Source organism: Choloepus didactylus, chromosome 19 (assembly GCF_015220235.1).
Source record: "Choloepus didactylus isolate mChoDid1 chromosome 19, mChoDid1.pri, whole genome shotgun sequence".
Classification (NCBI taxonomy): Eukaryota; Metazoa; Chordata; class Mammalia; order Pilosa; family Megalonychidae; genus Choloepus; species Choloepus didactylus.
In genome coordinates this window covers 18,648,282-18,660,458 of record NC_051325.1, presented here as the reverse complement: position 1 = coordinate 18,660,458, position 12,177 = coordinate 18,648,282, and the positions used below count along the sequence as shown (strand labels likewise).

The 12,177-nt window shown below is 36.7% G+C and overlaps 1 protein-coding gene across 6 annotated transcripts in view; it reads left to right on the top strand.

Moving 5' to 3' along the window:
* Positions 1-12,177, top strand: part of MACROD2 (mono-ADP ribosylhydrolase 2) — a 2,227,780-nt gene that overhangs the window by 1,523,432 nt on the left and 692,171 nt on the right. The gene's annotated exons all lie outside the window — the stretch shown is intronic.

Sequence of the window (12,177 nt, the reverse complement as noted above, 5' to 3'; positions counted from 1 at the left end):
TTCCTAATGGTCATTTAAGTTTGTTGCATTTGAACCATGTAAAAAGATTTTTTTCTTAGAAAACAGAGCTCTAGAAGTCCTCATTAGCCTCCACAGAAAAAAATTTAAGTCAGAGGCAAAAGAAAAGGGGAAAAAAAAAAGTTTGCTTCATTATGGGCTGCTTCCTCAAGATAAAATTGATAACTGAATCAGAAAACCTTTAAATTCCCAACTTTCACAATTTACTTCATCATGAAAGAATTAGGATTCCTCCTTACCTCTTAAATCCCAAGTACTCCCTGTGTGAATTCAGTTGATCCATTTAAGAAATAACACCAACAATGGCCCACAATTTAATATGTTTCCAGATTGGGAATATCTTCACTCATCTGTTGTCCTCCTGGATAAAGAAAGAAGCTCTCTCTTTACTCATCTGAAACTTAAAGAATAAAACAATGTTCTTCATTTTATTGTCTCACAGGCATTGGGATTAATGCCTTTAGAAGAGTAGTTATTCTCTGCCTGGCCTCCTGCAGGAAGGTTTGTGGTGAGACAGGAATATGGCATCATTAGCCATGATGGTGTCAAGGAGGGGAGGACGGGTTGAGGGGATGGAGAACCATTAGAGGGCAGTTTATTTCGGTAACCCAGGCATGAGGGGATATTGACTATGCTAGAGCAATGATGGGTAGGAAGGAAAAGATGAGAGCAGGTGCTAGAGATGCTTGGAAGGAAAACCTGAGATTTATGACTCATTGAATGTATTGGGACAATGATCCTGGTAATCATAATAGTGTATCCTGCATTTATACGTTATGTTATGCATTCATTTGTGTTACGATAAAGTCCATTATTATACCATTTATTAAAATCAATATTATATCGTTATACCATTTATTAATATCAATTATTGCATAGTCTTCCTTTGCTTTGAGAGGGTAATTTATTTCTGGAAAGAATAAATAAACTATCCCAGGTTAAATTCTTCTATGTCAAATGCTTAATTAGCAAAATTAATGATACTCAATGACCTTCACAGTGAACAAAGTAGATGTGATAATTGATTTTTATAAACTTGAAGCTTTAATGCATATAAACCCCAAAGAGAACAGTAAAAACATAAGAAGATGAAAAAAATTACAAATGATGCATGACATTTTCTCTACTATAAACTGTCAAATTACCAACTAGTACCCTGAGAGGAGAATGGAGCACATGTGCCAGCTATAAAACTGCAAAGATAAATGCATGGTGACTCTGGTTCTTGATGCTCAGTTGCCACTGAGGCACGTGATTTCTAAATTGGGCCTCTGAAATGCGAAGAAATGCCTTTTAAGGCAAAGCAGGGTATATAAAGAAACTTCTTGTTGGTGTTGAATTTTCATCGTCCAATTAGTTATATTGAGGGGGTCTGATTTATATGAACGTGTTACAAACAGTACTCTGATAACCTGCAATCACATGGCAGTTTATGTTTATAATCTACATATCACTTAACAGTTACATAGCCTTCATGATCAGACAGCATCTTCATATATGTCTCACCTTTCCACAGGGCTTCAAATACATGTTAAATTAAAACACATGAAATTGCCAGAGTTTGATCATTTTTGTTCCATGAAACTGACAGTTTTGTGTGGTTTGCCTGACCACAGCCCACTCTCAACTTGACATTTCCTCTTGGCATTTATCTTGGCATCATTCTGGCATATCAAATTTGTAGTCTTGTTTTTATCCAATGTTTCTACTCCTTCAACCACAGTTGTCCAAATTTCAACAAATGGTACTACCATACACTCAATTTTTCAAGCTTCAATCCTGGACATCAAAAAAACAACTTGTTTCTTTCTTTTCCCTCACTCCTTACATCCAATACATCTGCAATTTCTTTCAGCTTTGCCTGGAAAGATATATGTCAATTTTGTCAACTCCTTTCTGGCTCTACTGTCAACATCCTAGATTATGTTATGTCATCATTATCTTTTGACAGTTCATGCAAGAGACTCCTAGTTAGTCACTTCGCTCCTGCTCTTGCCTTCCTCTAATCCATTCTGTAAGCAATGGTATGAAAAACGTTTAAAAATGTAAATTGGATTATGCCACTTTCTTGCTTAAAATCCTTCAGGGGCTTCCCATGATGCATAGTATAAAGTTCAAATGCCTTACAGTGAACACAAGGTCCTTCATATTCTGGTCCAGCCTATTTGTCCAATTCTCTTTTGCTGTCACACCAGCAGTTGCCATGTCTCCTTCAGGGTACATTGGAAAACATATTGAACAACCCCTCTTGAGGTCTCTGCTATTACCTCTTTCTTGACAACCTTTCCTTCAGATCTTCTTGTGTTTGGTTACTTGTCATTTAGGTCTCAGCTTGAATGCCATGATTTCAGTGAAGTCTTCTCTGACAGCACATTGTAAATAATCACCCCATCTTTCATTCTTTATCCCACCATAATTTAAAAAATAATCTTCTATAGAAGACTGATTAATATCTGAGCTTGAGTTCATTTATGTCTGTAGCAGGATTTTAGAACGAAAGTTTTGGTTGGAGAACGTTACTTTTAAAGTGACCAAAATGCAAACAAAGTTTCAAAGTAGGCTTGGGAATGAGGTGAATGACTGTAAAAATCCCTCACCCACAGAGAGGAAATAAAGGATTGGAAAAGTGGAGATTATGCGATGGTTTGGGGAGAGTTGTTTCTATTTAAGGTAGCCATACGTGTACCATTATTAAAAATTAAATTATATAAACTTACCATTACTAAATAATATTGAAAGCAATGGTTCTAAGTAGGCAAAACTCATCAGTTGCTAGTCGTTTTACTGTTTTACTAATATCGATGCTCTTGATGTTACTTACATATAATCTGTCTATATGTTGGAAATGCTATACGTGTAGTGGTGTGCTACTACACATCTCTTCTCAGCTGTGCTTTTGGTGACATGTCAGTGGCTTGAAATTAGCCATGGAGGAGGGTTTTATACCACAGAGATTGTCAGATGCTATATATCAGGGCTTGATTTATTGCTTGTTGATAGTTTCAACCTAAGGAAGCAAGAAAATGTCAATAATGCAGATTAAACTTAAAAGTTATGTCATGTCTGTAATTGTTACAAAAATTGAGGAATTGAAGAAATATTTTTCTAGCATTCCAAAACTATTATCCAATTCAATAAAAAGTCACTCTTCTCATTGAGAACAAGTGAAATTCTGACATACCTCATTGCTATTTCACTTTCATTAATCATTAACATCAATGAAAATATAAACCAATATTCATGTCAGAAATATACTTCTTTGTCAGTTGCAACCATAGGTAAGCTATGAATACAAAAGTTGGGCAAAAAATCAATTAAATCACTCTGAGAGAGTCAACTGGCCACATGGAATTTGTAATAATAAAAAGTATTATATATTTTATTGTCTATAAATTGTGTGCTACACATCCTTTATATAAAAGAAATTTTAAATACACTATGTACATGTATATATTCATATATATTCTTTTGGAGAGCTGCTGGTTAAACATTTACCAGCACATTACTCTTATATACCCACTGTCTATTTAAGGGAGCAGCAGTTGATTTTCTCTTTTATATCAAGTCAAGAGACAGGCACTTTCATGAGACTGCTGAGCTAAGAGGCACTGAAAACTGGTGTCTTACTCCACTTTTAGAATTCTCAAAGGTGACAGATAGAAGGAGTCAGGAAAGGCTGTTTCTATAGAGACTCACCAGCACAGTGAGGTTGGGAAAAAATTTGAATGTTGCCCTTAGGACAGAAATGATCTGTCTCATGTGAAACAGATCAGGCACAGGGTCAACTTAGGACCTCTACAAGGGAGCTTCCCGGATGAGCAAAATGAATTGGTATAAAGAAGCTGGAAAGGACCCTTGGATATTCAGAGACAAAAAGAGATATCAGTCTTGCTTAACGGGAACTCTAGGTGAGAAGTCTCCAATACTGGGAATAGGAAATCACTGAAGAACTCTTAATTATGCCTACAAGAGAAGGAGTCAAACTTTGACCACCGGAAGTAGAGAATATATTGCCAGATGGTAATAGTAGTAGTCACGTTACAATGTTGTGGCTCCATTTCTTCCTACCTGCTACCAGGTAAGCAAGTCAAGAGAGGAGGAAGAGAAGAATAAACTGGGGGAGAAAAAGCAAAAACGACATCCATTCCTTCCTTTACCAATGGCAGGCTTCCCACCTACAACTCTTCAACTTTAAATCAGGTTTACATTTTGGCCATTATATGATATCATATATCTCAGGAGCAGAGGAAAACCCAGCTCCCATCTAATAAACTGAAGGAAAAACGGGGAGACAAAAATATGATTGCCTTATGATTAAATCCTGTAAGTCATGCTTGTTCCATGAACTAGTTATATGTGTTTAGTATATTTATTGTCTTCCCTCTAAATCAAAAGCTTTAAGAAAGCAGGGTCCTGGCAATAGGAGGTACTCAACAAATATTTGTTACATGAAAAAATGTACAAATGAATGAATGATAGCTCATTGGCACATGATGAAGCAGATTCAGAGGAACTGTGTTATATAAATTGCTTTCAATATAAATATTCTCCTGGTAAGAAGAAAAGAAAGGATGAGAATAATCAGTGAACTGGAAGAACAATAGTTATACATACACACAAAGGGTAGTCAGTAATTGAGAACAGGTTACTAGACTCTAGAGGAGAGAGACAGGACATTGGCCAAGAAGAGAGTTCTGGTTGTGGGATACGGAAATTTTTCTGAGATGAAGGTAAAGAAGAAAGGACCATAAGTTCAGAGATATTTTGAGGCAGAGAAGATTTTAGATGAGGTAGAGCTTACAAATGGCCTCTAGAATCTTATCTTCATGTACCCCCCTGCCCAAATTAAAAAAAAAAAAAAAAAAACACAAAGCACTGGGAATGGGGAATCTTTGAAGATCCTTCAATATGCCCACAAGAGTAGGTGACAGCTTGGAACCCCTAGAAAGAGTGTATTGTCAGTTTGTAACAATACAGTCTTGTTAAAACTTGGCTTCATTTCCTCCTACCTGCCACCAGGTTAACAAGTTGAGGAAGGAGGAGAAGAAATACAAATTTGGAAAAAATGAGATCTTCAGTCTAAAATGAAGAGTAGGAAATCTCCAGAAAGTAGGAGGTTAGTTCCAGTGAATGGATGAAAAAAAGCTTCTCATTCATAAGATAAAGTTTAGTAAGTTGAAATTTGAACACCATGCATATTTAGAAGTATTCATCCCAAATACTATTTCTCAAAAAATTCCAAAATATTTTTAAAGATATCATTGGTAAGTGAGAAATTTATAATTCCCATCAGAGTGAACCAATGTTGAATAAAGTGCATTGAGCACCTTCTATAATCCAGGTGCTGCCTTATTAATCCTTACAGCAACCCTGAGAAGATTCCATTTTTCTAGTTGCATGACTCAGGCAGGTTACAACTTGTTCAAGTTCTCTCAGTTATTAGGAGGAATTTTTTAACTCAGGTTGGACTAACCTTAGAGCCCAGATGATTTATACAATGGTATTTTGCTTCCCAGTAAACATTTCAACTTTATTTTAACATGATGTTCTTTTTGGATTTAATGTTATTAGTGGGCAAAATGGATGAGGCTGAGCGTATTTTGCTGGTTTTTATAAGCATAGAATATTGGATTTCCTTGTCCCTGTTATTTTTTAGTCCTCTGTATGCACACTTGCACCAATGATCTATAGGAAAGCTCATGTTTTTTGTCATGGTGCACTTCCCAGAAACAAAATATGACGTGTGTTCTCTTTTGAAAACAATTGATAAGTTTCAATTTGAGAAAAACATTTCATTTGCTGGGTCATTTATCTATTCATCATAAAAGGAGTTATAATAGTATGGTGTTTTCAGTAATCAAGGTCCATTCCCTTCTGTGGATTTTCTTTTATTAATACTTCTGTGCTTAAATTCTGATCTCAAAAAGTAGCAATTACTTAACTCTAGCAGTCACTCAGCCATTTTTATTTTCTTGGAAAGGGAAATCTGGTAAATGCTTGTACTTCTGTTTGGTCAAAAATGTTTATTTTTAAAAATGGCATGGGAACAGGTAACAGCACTCGATATAAATTTCAAGTGTTCCATCATATTTTGGAATGGAAACCTTGGGGATTGTGCCCTTCTTAATGATTTGTTGGCTTGACCTCAACACCATGACTTCAACTGTTCTTAATGAACGTTAATCTGTAGTGTAAAACCTTCAGGTAGCACAATTGGTTATTTGCATTTTTTTTCTGGAAAGATCCAAGATTATCTCTTTCATTGTAAAAATATTAACAATGGCTTTGAGTTAAAATATATATATATATCAAATCAACTACATGGAACTTCTTAAGACTGAGGGCTTCTTGAGGGCAAAGACTGCATCTTACAAACCTTCTTGTACCTTAAGGCACTGATTTATTAGTTTAACCATTCATTCATCCAATAAACATTTATAGAACTCCTACTGGATGCCAGGCACTGTGTTAACTACTGAGGCAGAGCCCATGCTTGTGAAATTTGTGTAGTTATATATTATCTTCTTAATCATAATTGATCGGTACACTTTACAATTAAAATATAAAATAAAATTCTCCTGGCCCATATGCTTTTCTCTACTTAACGAGCTTATGCTAGCTGTAAAATAAATGAGAAGCATATTCACCTCGGTTCACTTGCACTTGAATCATTGCAAACAGATGAGGGACCCTTCCAACCCTGGGCTGCTAGTGTTTACTTTGGATTTTAATTAGACACAGGTAAGACTCTCCCCTTTATTTGGCCCTCTGTCTTAAAAAGGTCCCTGTGTAAGCTGTGATAATATCTCATAGGAAATAATCAGACTGCTGAACCAGAGTGCAGGGGAGACAAAAAAATATATGTATTTATTGATGTAGCAGCTAAGAGACTATTCTGAAGGTTCTTGAGAGCCACATCTGAGGTAGATAATTTCCAAATGTACAGATTGGGGCAGGAGTGGAGGAAGGGTAGAGGAGATGGTATCTATACATGACAGATTCAAGTTCATGCAAATGCCCTGAAGGAAGACAGAGGATCTGTCTTGAATAATTTTAAATTTAACAAGACAGAACTTTGACCTCATAAAGAATGGAGGTCAGTGAGTTCTGGAAAAGGATGACTACTCTTTGGATTCAAACCATAGAAAGCGTTTTCCTTCAGAGTATAATGTATCAATTTGTCTTTAGCAGGAAATTAAATGAAATTATTTCAAAATGGTGTCCCAGGGAAGGCCTGGAGCAGAGTCTTATTTAAACTGTATGAATGCCGAGTGACATGATTGCATAATGCAGTGTGTTCTGGATTACTTGAGCAAACCATGGGGACATACTGGGCTGTTTATTTTCTTATGTGTTCTTGACATTAATGTCTAAGGGCAATCCTGAGATCTGTCTTAACATCCTCTTGAGACTAGATACATGGACTGACATAAATTATTAACTTCTCCCTGGACAAGTCCATTAATATTCTGTGAATTATTATAACTTTATTTGTTTCCCATCAGTTATTCTTGGTTTCTTTCCATTAAAGAGAAATCTACTCTTACTTAGATTTATGTCTTACAGTGAAGGTGAATTCAGCCAACTGTTCTATGGATATATTTAATCCTGAAATTATTTGTTGAGTTAAACCTTCATGTATCCTCAGGAGCCTCTTTTCCTGAAAATGCCGAAGAGAAATTTCCCTTAACTGGGCATAAAATAACAGTTTTTAGACATTTTTTTTTTCTTTCATAAATGACAGACTGTCCTATAAGGTTACTGGGTCAAAGGAGTCAGAATCTTTGGTGGGTTTTGTAAACTGATATTTGAGGGTCTGAAAGACTACTCTATTTCAGTCCTACACTGACAACTTTTAAGTTGTTGAGATTCCAGAAGTGAGTACCTTAGGCAAGGAGATGTCAGTTATCAGGATATGATCAGGAAAGTGGCCTCAAAATGATAAATCATCTTTTCTTCTATGCTGTCCCAATAGGGGTAATCTTAAACAAAATAAATTGCATGACATAGTTATTGACGAAAGCAGTAGACTTCATTACCTTTGCCCTGTGTTGTACTGTATCTGTAAGATCTTAAACAATAGTTCACCTTACACCAGTAATACATTAACTCATTATTTCCTATATTCTTACATTCTGCTCCATGTAGTCTTAAGACTTTTTAAGATTGGGAGGAGTCTTAAATACCGTTTTGTATAACTTCTTCAGTTTGCAGATGAAGAAAATAAGACTCAGAAAGGGTAAGTGACCTGCCAGGGTCAAACCACTTAGAGCAATAAAACTTTTAAGAGGTCATCTGGAAAACTCTGTTATGATTTCAAAGGAAGTCAAGAAAATTACTATGGAGATATTCAGGATCCTAGCGTCAGTGAGTGATCCCCAATGGTTGGGTCCAAGGTCTATGAAAACTCCTCTTAAGCTATAATATCTTAGCCAATTATTACATTATAATTTCAAACTCCTTTTAATATGCTGTGTCTTAGTCACTGACTGAAATGGTGAGAATGTTAGTAACAGAACATGTTCCTTCCAGAGGTGGATCTAATACCCTATTCATTATTTTTGTTTTCTTAGACAATAAAAGTGGTGCTTCAGGTCATATTGACCAAATCTTTGAAAAATCAATTACTATTGAGTTAGAGCTGAACAAAATATTTTGGAAACTGTTTAATTTATTCTTCATAACATCTGTTTTTTTTTAAAAAAGTTCTTGTAATTTGTGATCCCTGACTGACTCGGCTCTGATTCCTAACAGTAAATCTCTTTTTTCAAATCCTTTTTGTTTTTGTTTTTGTTTCCCTCTGCTATCCTTCCAAATAAGAAAATCATTAAATAAAAGGAAAACAAAAAGTATCAGCACAGTGAGATAGGAACAAATTAGCCCAACTGTTATGAGAGTAAAGCCTTTTTTCCTTCCCTAACTAATCAAAAATCACAGTAAGTGTCTGGAAAAAAAAAGTCCAATTGGCAGAAACAATACATTTAGACTTAAGAAATACTTAGAATGCAGTCATATTTCACACACACAAAAAAGGTTATTTGGAAAGAAATCTGATGGCTGTGAGGTGAGACATTAATGGTAGCATGGAGCCAAACCTTAAGTTTAACCTGCTGTTTCTGAAACAACCACCTAAAATCAATCATATACTCCATTTTCTTCCCCTCTCACTTCATTTCTCGCTCCCATCTTTCTTCTCTCCTTCCTTATATGCCTCCCCCTTCCCTTCTCTCTCTCCTTTTGTTCCTCCTTGCTCTCTTCCTCTCTCTCTCCATTCCTCCCTCTTTTTCCATCCCCCCCTTTTTTTAATCTCCCTTTTCTTCATTCTACCTTTCCTCTCTCTTCATCCCTTTTCCCACAGGCATTTTTTCAAGTTTTTCTTTTGAAAAAACAGCATTCCAGATCTGGCAGGCAAGGGCAACAGACAACTTGCAAATCCTAAAATGCTGTATACGGTACTAAAATTCAGGGATGTTTTAATCAGTTATTGGAGAAGGGGTTTCTCTAAACTAACCCTACCTGGGGTGATTGGAAATGGCTTCTTGAAAATATTGATATTTGAGTTGTGTCTTAAGAAAGAGTAAGAGTAAGCCATTGGAGATGGGAGGGGAGATGGACGAGGGAAAGAAAGGGGAGGCTAAAGAGAGTCGAGGTCCCTCCTTTAGGGAGTAGTGTGGGCAAAGGAGGTGGAGATGGAGATAAGATAGAGAGACACAGACATAGACACACACGGAGAGATTGAGAGGGAAAGAGAGAGAGAGAGAAAGATAGTAAGTGCCTTTAGAAGGAGGCTATATCCGTAATCTCTTAATGGATAGTGTCTATCATAGTAGCAATAGGGTTACCAGATAACATAGAGGGTACCCAGTTAAATTTGAATTTCAGATAAACAGCACATGATTTTTTAGTAGAAGTGTGCCCCATACAATACTGCAGGTTTGCTTATACTAAAAAGTTATCTATTGTTTATCTAAAATCCAACCCTAAGGACCAAGCACCAGGTGATTAATGGAAGTTCAGTGAATGAATCACTGAGTAAGCCTTAGACATGTATAAGAAAGTGCCAGGAGTTTCTGATAGGCAATTATTCAAGTTAACGGCAAATAGTTAGGTGACTTTGGTGATGGTTGAAACAATGGATCAGTGCCACCCAGGAAGAATTTGTAAAGTGAAAGAGTATCCTTGAGGAACAACAATTTTGAAGGAGAAAGTGGAGGAAGAGGGTGTCTAAGAAGGAACTTCCCTTTCCTAAAAGTGGGGGTATGTGCTGGGGAGCCTGAGGACCTGTTGGTCAAGAGTAGAGCACGTTTCAAAAAGGTGTTGGATCGACCACATGTTCAAGGCTGTAGGGAAGTCAGGGGTGTGGCATGTCCATTGATTTTGGTGATCAGAATATGGCTGGCTCAACAAGTGGGGAGGTGGGAGAGTTAGCCAGATGTCAGGAAGTCTAAAAGTTAGCTGGGGGTAGGGTGAGCCAAGGAGGTAGAGTAATGGTACCCAGATGCCTCTTTTGAAAATCTAGGGTTGACAGATTTGGCATATAAAAAGAGGGTGCCCAGTTAAATTTGCGTTTCAGATAAACAAGGAATAAAAGTATAGCTGTTACCAAAGAAGACAGAGAGGGAGGCAATGTTTGGGGGCATCATGTAAAGACAGAAAGATCCACAATGAAGTTTATGTCCTGAGGGGAAGAAAGCAGAGGAAAGGGTGAAGTTGAAGATGAAAAAGCAATTATCAGAAAGCAAAAGAATTTCACTCTAGGTTCACAGACTCTCATCTGAAATCCTTGGGGCCTGATGCATTTCAGAATTAGAATTTTCCAGACTTTAGAAAAGTAACATGGTACATGTTTTCTATGTAACACCCCTCCAGGGGTTCTGTAGGAAACTTCATAATCAAATATATTAGTATTTTTTCAGCAAAACATATGAATATTTTGACAAATTAGGATAAAGACAATAAATAAATTCATTTCAGTTTAGATTAGATTTTGCCACCAGTGAGTTATAAAATTAAAAAAAACAAGACACCCTTTTGGCTTTCAGAGCTGCTTATATTTTGGAATTGTTGATAAGGTGTTAAGGGTCTGAATCTACTCAGTTCTCGCCTTGGCCCTGGGGTAGGTGAGGCAGTAAGATGAATTATCTCTTACCTTTTATGGCAGTCAAAAATATAGCTGTTCCTTTCCAGCCCACTATAGAGAATTCTGTGTTGCCTGAGATAATACTGGAACTTTGTTTTGCTGAATCTGAATAAATGATGGGAAGAAACAAAACAAAACCAACAAAATAAAACAAGAAAGGCAGAAAGGCTTGCAGTTTGGTATGGGGAATGGGATAGAAATTATTGGAAAGGCAAAAGAATGGTTCTCATGGTGAAGGGGAAAGGAGGGGAGAGACGTGCTCGTGTTGGTTGGGCTCAAGAGAAATTTCCTTTTTCTGTGACTGTGAGTGAAGGAGTGAAGTGAAGTAGGTACACGGCAGTGGCCAGTGCTGTGAGAAATACTGAGGGAGAAAGGGAAGAAGGAAGGGATTTTAAAAGAAGATGTGTTAGGCATAACGGTTTCTCTCTGTTAAGGGAGTAAACCAATGGATTTAAGGGAATACAACAAAGCATTGGTTTTATTTACTGTTTTTGTTTTGTTTTGCTTTGTTTCTTTTAAGCCAGGACTAAACTATGAGGTCACCAAGTTTTATGTGAGTTATAAAGTTTTATAGGAGAGAGGAGATGGAGCTGTAACAGCCCCTAACTGATGGTCATGTAAATTTAACTTTTTGCAAAAGACATTTATTTAAATCAGGGAACCCAAGAAGAACAGATGTTTGTCTCCTTGGGAGCTCAGTAGCCCGAGCCCTCAGTGAAGTTCCTAATTCATGTTTTCCCTTCATGCATTGTTCATTTGGAAGATGGAAAAAATAACAGTATCTGTGGTTCCATAAATCGTCAAAACAGGGAAGCAATGTGAGAACTGGCTGAGGTATCAAAGAAACCAGCTTGTGGTAACTGGAGAAGTTGATGGCAGATAAACTCTACTGCTGGGAAATAAAAGTGAACTATTAAATACTGATCTGGACAAGACTCCTCCCTGCTCATGGGGTTTGAATTATCATTCTAACCTTTGTAAAGCAGAATCCAGGAATCTTTCCAGACAGCTTTAACAAA